Raw genomic sequence first — 10,551 nt, forward strand, 5'->3', positions numbered from 1 at the left:
CATGAGCTTTACACTTTCTATGAAGATACATAAAAAAAGGAGTTTCGTGAGAAGATTTACATATTGCAACCGTGTCGGTGAATTATTTTGTGCTTTTCCAGATTTTGTGGAAAATTATTTTAATGTTGTAATGTGTTAGCATATCTGGACAAACTTACTGTAATTTGTATCAAATTTTATCTTGGAAAGATAAAACCAACGTAAATCTAACAAATTTTTATTCAAAGTTTTTTTCTTATCCAGAAGCTAATTTTCCTTAAGTATATATATGCCAAGCATCTAAACATGTACTACTTATTCAATATTATGCCCAAGACCAGCGGTTTCATCCTTATGGAAGCTATTAGTTGCAGTAAGTTATTAAAATTACTTCTGCATTTCTGTATGTATGACCAGTTTCTGCCCAGTTCAAGTGTGCATAATGTGTATAGCATGTTGATACATTGGAACCGGTTCAGATATAGCCATAATATCACTGAGAAATTAGAAAATATGCTTTGTCATAAAAGGTCTTAAGGACCTTAACCTATGCAGTTTATAAATAGAAAATATATTGATCATCCTGTTACTGTTTTTATTTGCCACAAACCTTTTATAAGAAAGGTTTCCTAGGTATACACTCAGCAGTCCAGGCCTCTACAGTGAATTTTACTGGAAGTTATGTTGAAGGAAAGTAAAATATGCATAAATATGATTAAAAGACTAAAAAGATTTTTAAAATAAATCATTTGAATTTTAAAATTTTAAATAGTAAGAGATAAGAAACAGAGGAGGTCTGTAAGCAACTCTTTTGCACCATTGCAGGCTCTTCTCTCAGTCTAACGAGGAGCCTTCTACAGTTCAGAAAAGTCTCTGCAGCTCCTTCTGGTCCTTCGGAAGAAACCTAACTGGCTGCCAGCTGCTTCCTTCAGAGTCATTTGGACTTCATGACAGCTAGAGACTCTCAGCTTCTTGCTGTGATTCCCTTTCTGTATGACCTCTCAGAAATACCATTGTCTGGAAGCATTTTCCTGCCAAGCAGGCTCAGTCACTCCCTGGGGATCAACCACAACCTGTTACCTCTCCTGATTGTTAGTGGTGTAAAAGAAACTATACAACACTCAGCTGAGAAGTAAAACAGTGCACCACACCAAGGCTGAAGATTTGAGTGTAGGAAGTAGATAATTTCAGACTAAAAATAGAGTATACGCTAAACAATAAGCACAGCAGACCAGTAAAAAAGCTGGCCACAGAATATTCTTCATATTTCTAAATTTCTAAATCAAGGTCTGGAATTCTCTTGTATAGTTCAAAGAAAATAATTATTTTACATTACTCTGAAATGGTGAGATGTTGTAGATAGAAACCAGTACAGAAGTCATCCCATAGCCCTCACAGTATGCCACATTCACATGATAATGTATTTTCTACATATAGCAATGTATCTGTGCTATATGTCCAAATACTTGCCAAAATATTTGAGCATTTGAGAAGGCAGCTATAAAATACACCAATAATTGAATCTTCAATTGAAGTTGCAGTGTCTTATGAAGGGAAGAGACACGAAAAAAATTAATTTCTTGATGGTAAACTTTTATACTATACTATGGAAAGAAATTATCCCCATGAAACCTCCTAACTCCAGGTGATTATTTTGAATGTACATGAGTACATAATAACTGTATTTTTTTCCATGTTACACATCTATGTAAACCTCTGTGGCTGACATAAGTTTCTGATTAAAAACTCTCCCTTAAAATATTTAATGTTTCATAATATATTTGATTCTATCCTAGAGAGAATGGTACCACATTTTCTTACAGAAACTAGGCTTGCGGATTATTATTATAAAATAATGTGTTTCTTTTCCTGTATTTGAACAGAATTTTCTCTAAGTGTTATTCATTACCTTGCTGTTTAGGTAGCAAAGTTCACAAAAAAAATGATCCACAAATTTTAAGAAACTTTTGTGGTGATAAAATAGGAGGCATTTTTTTTTATTATTCAGCTGCTCATTATTTCACAATGAACCCCAATTTCTTGTTTTCAGAAATGTTCATATTATAGGGGTGTGAAAACTTTGTAGATTTTCTAATCATGAAAACAAAATGTTGTCCTAACATACTGTTTTGAAAATACTCCTCATCTATGAGGGATCTGGTCAATATCTGCTAGCCAGATACTGAAAGAAAAAACAGAAATATACAATGGGGTATAACGCTGTATTTTCATTTTAGGACTCCTGCTGCAACTTTAAAGAGCTGAAAAAAAATACATTAATATTATTAGCAACTCATTTTTTTTTAACAAAGTATCTTAATAAAAAAATGTCAATTTCAGAAAGATTTTTTCCCCAAAATCTGTGCTATCAGAATTCCTATTTTTTTTTATTTTTTTTATTTATTTTTTGTGGTTCTACTTAGAAGTATTATTGAAATGCTTCAACATTTTATATTGGGCAGAGCTTGGTGTTTACTAACACCACTAGCATATTCGCTAGCCCAAAATGTTAATTTGTAGAAAAAAAAAGAAAAAATCTCATTCAAAATCTGCTATATCACTACTATTTTACACTATCACTTCTCATAGGAAGTGGCCTTTTTTTTTTTTTCAGGTAATGAAACATAGAGGAGGTAGATTTTTCCTGCTTTGCAGCTACTGGTTAATATGAACAAAATGTACAACAGTTTTTCTAGTACCAGCTTTCAAACACGTGTGCTTTGTTTTCTTGCTAGTGCTCACTGTCTCCTAGGAGATGGATCACATTGTCAAAGGGTATGTGAAACTAAAAATCAAGACAGAATTTATTAACTGGCTGAGGCTGTTCTTAATGTCTACCTTCCCCTCAAGTGAAGCAGGGAACCTGAATCATAAGAGCAAGAACATAGATATGGAAAAGAAAGAAAAATTAATCAAATAATCTGAATAAAAGAATACTAGGATTGAAAGAAATTCAAGTAGAAGATGGAGGGGGAAAAAAAAAGCAATTAATAAGGAGAGTATTTACCAAATCAACAATAACATCATTAATTAAATAAGTAGCACCATGAGATAGTAACACTAAAACTACAGGACTCTTGAGATCTCAGCATGCTTCAGGTGCTATAGGTCTGTTCTATAGTATCAGACATATGCACTCATTTCTCCTATGGCTGTGGCCCTTCTATTTACCCACCTTTCCCTTGGGCTAGAAAATTCTCAGGATAGCTTGTCAAGAGCCAAAGGATCTGCAAGGCACCTGCAGGGAGGAGACCAAGAAACTGTGGCTCTCAAGGCCTAGCATCCCAAGAAAGCTGCCCAGAAAATATTGAGGAAAACAAGACAGGGTTGTTTCCAGTTTTTACTTGTAGAAAAGCTAATGGACTCCAGAGCATTCTTACAACATATTTCTGTTTGACAAATCAATATTTTCTAGTGAAAAATTGCTCCATTTGGGGAATTCCTGGCTAGGATTATTTAGGCTTATTTTCAAGAAAAACAGACACTTTAAATATTAGCTGTACTACTCATTTTTTTAATATAAAAAATTTTGAACTGCCTAAAGAATAAAATGAGGCAGTTGTCAATGGTAGTGATCCATTATTACTATATTTTTGAGAAGGCTTATATAAAGAAGTATGATTTTTCTCCTTTTTTGCATTGAAGTAATTTTTCACTAAATGTATTAGTCCTCCTGAAGAATGATATTTTGTAAAACACAATGTTTGTGTCTCATATATACCTAAACACACATAGCCGTGAGCACATACATGCGCATGTGCATTTCTGCCTGCTCTTCAGAGGCTTGAATGACAGCCAGTCCTCTTCCAAAATCCACAATTTTATAAGAAGGATATACTTTCTTTTCTCCCACAACACTAAATGACTCAAAAAAAGGCCTGCTTCAACATAGCTGTCATTGCACTGCCTTGCATTTCTGCCCACTTGCCTATTTTGTAAAGGGGAGGGTGACAAGAAATCAGGAAGGATGAGTGGGTGGTGGTGGTTGGTTTCTATTTGGAGGAAACTATTTGGAAAACTGTAGAGTGCTTTTATCTGTCAATGATATAACAGAGTCTGACATACCTAGCAGTAGTCAGAAGCAGCTGTCAGTAGCAGTGTAATTTATTAGTATATCTTTTTGAATAAGAGAGCTGACAGACTTAACATGGGAGCAAAGGGGAAATCTGCCAAGTCATCAGCTTGCACCTCAAGCTCAGACTGCTGATAGTCCACTGTGTAGTGTACACAGCATTAAATATGTATTCATTAATTCAGTGGAACAGTCCACTGACTGCATTGTCAGTGATAAGGAAAGTGGCTGAGGCATCACTTCCTCTTCTGAGAGACTCTCATGCCCAACATGCTGACTTCCAAAATCCTCACCAAGAATAGTTAGAGTTGTCCACAAACAATGTGGCCTGGAAGAAGATTTATGGGTCCATGTTGTGAAGGAAAAACAAATTGACAATGAAAAAAAAAAAGTGTGATGGATAAAGAAAATTATTTTTAAAACACACTAGTAGTAATTATTACCTAATAATTATACAGTACCAAAATATATTTGATTGATGACATTGTGCTGCTGTTGTTTAAGATCAAAAGTATCATCCAAAATAAAAGAGGAAATAAATTGTCTGTGCTTATTAGATGAAAATTAGATAGTAGTAGTGAACAGAAACCAGCTGCTTTTTTAGTACTTACTACATGGGGAAGTGTCAGAAGGAAGGTGAATCAAGAGCACCCCTCAGAGTGCCCCTACATAGCACCACACGCAGGGCCCAATCCAACACAGGCTTGTGGTAGCTACTAAGTACTATTTAAAAAGACATTTAACATCACCGTTAAAAAGACAACATTTCCTTACATTAGTTCCTGCAATATGTAAGTTTTCTTTGGGGCTGGGTTTTTAGGGGGGAGTTCTTTCGAGGAAAGTTTGTTTCTTTGTTTGTTTGGTTGGTTGTTTTTGTTTGTTTGTTTCTTTGTTTGTTTGTTTGTTTGTTTTCCTGTAGCAATTCCTGAACAAAAAGTAACTACAGTAACTCCATAGTAACAACTGGTAAAGAATAATGTCTTAATGGTGAATCCTGAATGTGTTATACTGAGGGAGAATCACAATACAAAAGACCAAGCAATTTTTAGGAATTTAGGCCTCCAGGTATGTTGAACATGGTTGCATGCAAGAGCTGCTTCAGTACTTCAGGTTCATTATCTTAAAAAGTTTATTGTGAGCCTTTTAAAAGTCTTTGACATACAAAAAAGAAACAGAAATGGAGTTAACAATTGCCTCAACTTGGTAATGAAGCCAAAAAACAAATCCTAACTCAATCTATTGTTAATTGATACTGTGCTATTAATGTTGGAGAAAAAGGTAGCAGTGATTTGAGGAATGTTTAAGGTGGCAGTGGCTTTATTCAGATTCTCTGTGCTCCTAGAGAAAGAGTAAAGTCTTATGCTGAAGTGTTTTTGCACAATTATCTTCTCAGTTTCTATGCAGCTTTAATAAGAACTGCATGAATCATGATTGTATACATCTAAGATCTGAAAAATGCATTTCAGTGAAGTAGATGCAAAGATTTTACTAATCTTAATAAATGAGTATGTTGAATGTGCAGTTGCCGGACTTTCAGAAATAGGCATCTTTATTTACCCTCTCCCAATGATAGAAAAACAAAGGTACTATTTAGTAATCTTGCCAATTAAACACATGAAAAAATCTGATTATAATTTAATTTTAATTGGAGAATTGGATTTGTTTTTCAAACAAACAAAAAGTAATTTTAAAGGCCTCTTTTTATGATGAATATGGAATATGGAATATGTTATTCCATAACTAATAATTTAACTTTCTGCAACTTCCTTTGAAATAGTTCGTACTGATGACCCTTCAATAAAGTGTTTGTTGTTGAACCTGTGACAGATCTATTCTCTCAGTTCTTGTATTGCTAGACTTACATATTTTTCAGACGAATGTTAATCGATTTGTTGTACTGGAAATCTTGCACAACTTTTTCCATATACTACATATGGGAGGAAAGAGCTTTCTGTATCTGATACACAGCTACCAAGTGGCTCTTGTTGGCATGTGGGGGTCTCCCGAGATATCTAATGGCAGTATTTTCTCCCAATGAGTAGATTCTAGATCATCCTGTGGAAACGCTAGATAATCTGAAATGCATACTCTTAAAGACATACAACTTCATTCTCCATATAAATCAGATTCAGAAATTCTAAATCAATCTTTCTCTTTGGGATGGAAGTGAAGCCTCTATTCTGGGAACATTATAGGCTTTAGAGAGATAGAGCTGGTGCCATTGCTAGTCTTCTGTACATATAGGCATTTCTGAAGCTGAAAGGTAACAGAGTTTATCAGCCTTATTGAGAAACAACGGTCTGTGTAAAAATACCTTCTTCTACAAAAATGTTTTTCTGCAGCTAATAGGAATATTCAGATGTGATTTCAGCCTCCCAAAAACTTTTAGAACACTCTTTTGTAGTCTCAGTTTTGTGATCACATTGTAATTCTGGTGTGTGCTTTAATCTCTTCACTACTGAAAAACAACTGTAAAAACCAATATAATAAAACCTCATGCTAGAAATACTGTTTCAGCTTTACAGTATAAGGAAAAAGAAGAACACTTGGTTCTGAAAATTTTCAGAAGTAAGTTTCTCAAGGATTTCAATGTAAAAAAAAAACCTTTATTCTAAAATTGATGAAAGCTTGAATGAAATAAAAAACAAAAACAAAAAAACTGCTTGAAGATAGAACATTCCATTACTTTATTAGACTTAATAGGAAAAAAACATACGTAGCAGGCAATGGAATGGAGATTATAATATGCCAACTACCAATCTATCCCAAATCCAGACCAAGTCAGATACCATAAAAGAGCATTTTTTTTACTTAACTGTGTTATTTAGAGACCTTAACAAATGGGTCACTGGTCTCATCGTCATGCTTAAGGTTAAGTTATGTGATAAAAGTCTTGTCTCCATATACATGAAAGAGAACACAGTCCCAATGGTGGGCAGGGGCATCCCAATGCCCCACTTAGAGATATGAACCCCTTCCCTGGACCCTCAGGGGTAGCTCAGTGGACCCTTAGCCGTGAGGACTAGGAGAAACCTGACATCGGCACTAAGTAGGGACAGCTTTAAAAGGCATCTCACAGGCTGTGGGGGTCACTGTGTAGGGATACAGGGAACAGCACCAGGAGATAGAACAAGACTGGTCATGAGATGTTTAGGGGAGAAATTGAAAATAGAGAAAAGGAGGGGTCAAGGTCATTTAGGAAGTAACAGGCATCATATAAAATAAAGGGATAAGGGGATAAACAGGGCTTGTTGTATAACAGTTGCTGGTCAGTATGTTTGCCTCACTATGCCCTGAACCTGGTCAGCATGGTTTGTTTTCTCTTCTTATTAAACTCCATTTCCAACTCATTTCCTGAGCAGAGGGACTCTCCATTCTGTGCCTGTGTGCGTAGGGGGGTGGGTCTGAGTGTCAGCGTGGGACTGTGGGTCAGAGGGGTCACAGGTTTGAGAATCAGCAACTAAAGAGACCAGGGTGCATGTGCATGGTGTGGGTGTTTATGTCAGTGTGTGAGCACTAGGAAACATCAGACAAGAGTGTCCAACAAGCAGCATAAGAGACCTGGGAACCAGGTACTGGAGGTGTCCTGATTCTGGGCTGGGTGTTGGAGAGACCAGAATGTCTTCTTGTTGGCTACTGGAGGGACTGGGAGTTTCAGGCCAGTGTGCAGGGAGTCCATGGGGTCTGGACTTCAGCTCCTGGTGTGGCCATAGGTCTGGGCCAGCTACTGGAGAGACCTGTCCATGCAACTGGGAGATCAGAGAATGCAGGGGACAGCTGCTTTGGTCTCTAAGGCCAGTTGCTGAAGGCATCCACTTGTGTATGTTTATATATGTATATATATATATTTCACTAATGTTTTTTATGCTGAGAGAAGGGAACAGCATGAAGCTGTTAGCACTGTCTGCATTTGAGCAAAAGCTGTGTTTTCTGTCTATGTTGATCTGTACAGCAAACCATGTGTATATGAACAGTGTGTATGTGTAAGTGTGCCTGTTGGGACCACACACACACAGCTTCACTCCTGGCTGGACCTGGGGACATGGAGCTGCTGCAGCCTTGCCTCTGTTCGAGTACCAGATTCAGTAACTTCTAACAGTTAAGACCCATGGGACAAATGCACAATTTAAATGTTATTACCTTCCTTCCAAGAAAAAAACAGAAGAATTTCTTGTAAATTGGTTTTACGTGGATGCTGAGAAATCTTTGCTTAACCAGAAAAATCTCTTTCGTAAATAATGACTTCAGAGACCTTGAGGCAATTTATAGCTGGCTGAAATGCACACACGAACAGGAAGAGGGGTTTTAGATTTAAAGCAAGATGTTAAATCTCCAGGGGCCCAGTCCATAAAGGTATTTAGTACTTAAGTTTTCCTTAGGGGGATCAATGTAGACATCCATTATGGGGGAAGACAGACTATATATGTCCTATCATCGATCAGAATAAAACTCCTTATGGTGAGTGGATATTTGTCTTGGGAAGACTCAATTTTTAAGACAGCGTCTAAACAATCAGCTAAAATGAGGCCTCATTGCAGCAATGTATACTTACTGCCCATTTTAATTTCTCAGAGCTTTTATGGAGTTTGAGATCAGCTGCTATTTGACCTCAAGAGTTACAACAACTTGTCTTTGTAAGAGGAGGAACAGGTATTTGATCCATTTTCTGTCATCTTCATGATAATGAACTCTCTCTGGGTGAATATGGTCTTCCCAGTAAGGTTGCTCTGTGCAGTTCAAGAATCCATGTGTATACAAAGACTTCTTTCTTGTGTATCCTTCCTGTTGTTTCCCTCTCCAGTGTAAATAATTCAGGCTCAAACTGTTCGTTGTGTGTAAAGAAAATTTAAGTGAAAGCTCCAAGATGTCTGAGATGCTTAGGTGCTGAAGGGATACTTTAATCATCATCTTATCCCTCTGAGATACAGGCAAATAACCTACATCCCAAATAAAATGCAACATCATTCCCAAATGTATAGATTATTTTATAAGCTTTCACCAAGTGTGACAATTTCAGTGCATATAAAAAAAAAAGTCATGATTGAATAACCCTTGAGACCTATCCTACATTTTCTTTTCATTAAATTATTGCAATGAGAATACACAGATATATTTTCTTCATACTTTCCAAAAAAAAGGATTTTTTTAAGAGTGATTTCTACAACAGAAAGTCTCTGCACAGCACTGCTTTATTAGTTCTCTAGCACACTTTTATCAGCTTCCTCCTGAGAGCAGCTCTATTACCATTTCTCTTCAGAGAAGCGCAACCTTTTCTTATAATCCTAAGGTCACATAGCTCAGTTGAGAGCTTAGCTGTTAGGTGGTGTCTCTTTGAGCTGAGTCTATACCTTGGCTATGAAACAAACTTATCCTCACTGATTGGCTCATTTGAAAGGGCTTCCCTTTCTGATCATTTCTGGCTAGAACCCAGAAATGTAGGGAAGCTTGTAAACTTCACATACTTACCTACACATAAGTAGCAATTTGTTTCAGTAGGATAGGACCAGGGATTTTCAAAAGGAATGAAGCATTAAGTATCTGTCAGGGTGAGCGTCTCTAAGTGACAGCCCTTGCATTCCTCCTTCCTGGCTGTTGGCTCCCACAGCTACCACTAGAGGTGGGATATATTTTCGACTTGGTACTCCTTTCATCTTTCCTTGCTGTGGATGTGGTTACATCATGCTGTTGGGTTTTATCACCTGTGTTGATAGGTTGTTGATGTCTTTTTTTAGATCTAAAATTTATACAGACTTTTGACTGCCTCTCACTTTTAGGTCAGGCACATTTCTTGCTTGTCGCCTTTGATGAGGTAACTTTTACTGTTCTGTAGTTATTATTGTCAATATACTAAACAGAAGATGTCTTTCTGATAAGGGACAGAGAAGGAAAGAGCGGAAATTCCTAAATTTTTAAACACTGGGAGACCTACAATAAAATTTGTGTTTAAGATTCAGAATATTTCTGATCTCCTAATTTCTTTCAAGGAATTAGAAACGAACCCTTCTTCTGCCTTCTTCAGCATACTTACCTAACAGTGAGAGTCTGTAATGTTCACAAATTGTTTGGTAGCCATTTTTTCCCCCCTTCCTTCCTTCCTTCCTTCCTTCCTTCCTTCCTTCCTTCCTTCCTTCCTTCCTTCCTTCCTTCCTTCCTTCCTTCCTTCCTTCCTTCCTTCCTTCCTTCCTTCCTTCCTTCCTTCCTTCCTTCCTTCCTTCCTTCCTTCCTTTCCTTCTTTTTCTCAAAACGAGAAGATCTCGTTTGACATAGCCTATCTTCATCACTTGAAGACGTTTTAATATTGGTGAATGCTTGCAGGTTAAATTTAGTGTTTTTCTTACTTTTACATGTTAAATTCAATGTAATTTTTGTCTGTTTCTGTTAAATAGTTCTCAATCTTTTTAAGGGTACGTCCTTTCCTCTCCATTATACCTTGTCATCCTTTATTTATTTCTTGTTGTGAGACTCCCTGGATAAGGATGTAGCTCAACTCCTCAATTATG

Source organism: Streptopelia decaocto (assembly GCF_964273445.1).
Source record: "Streptopelia decaocto genome assembly, chromosome: 3".
Taxonomy (NCBI): domain Eukaryota; kingdom Metazoa; phylum Chordata; class Aves; order Columbiformes; family Columbidae; genus Streptopelia; species Streptopelia decaocto.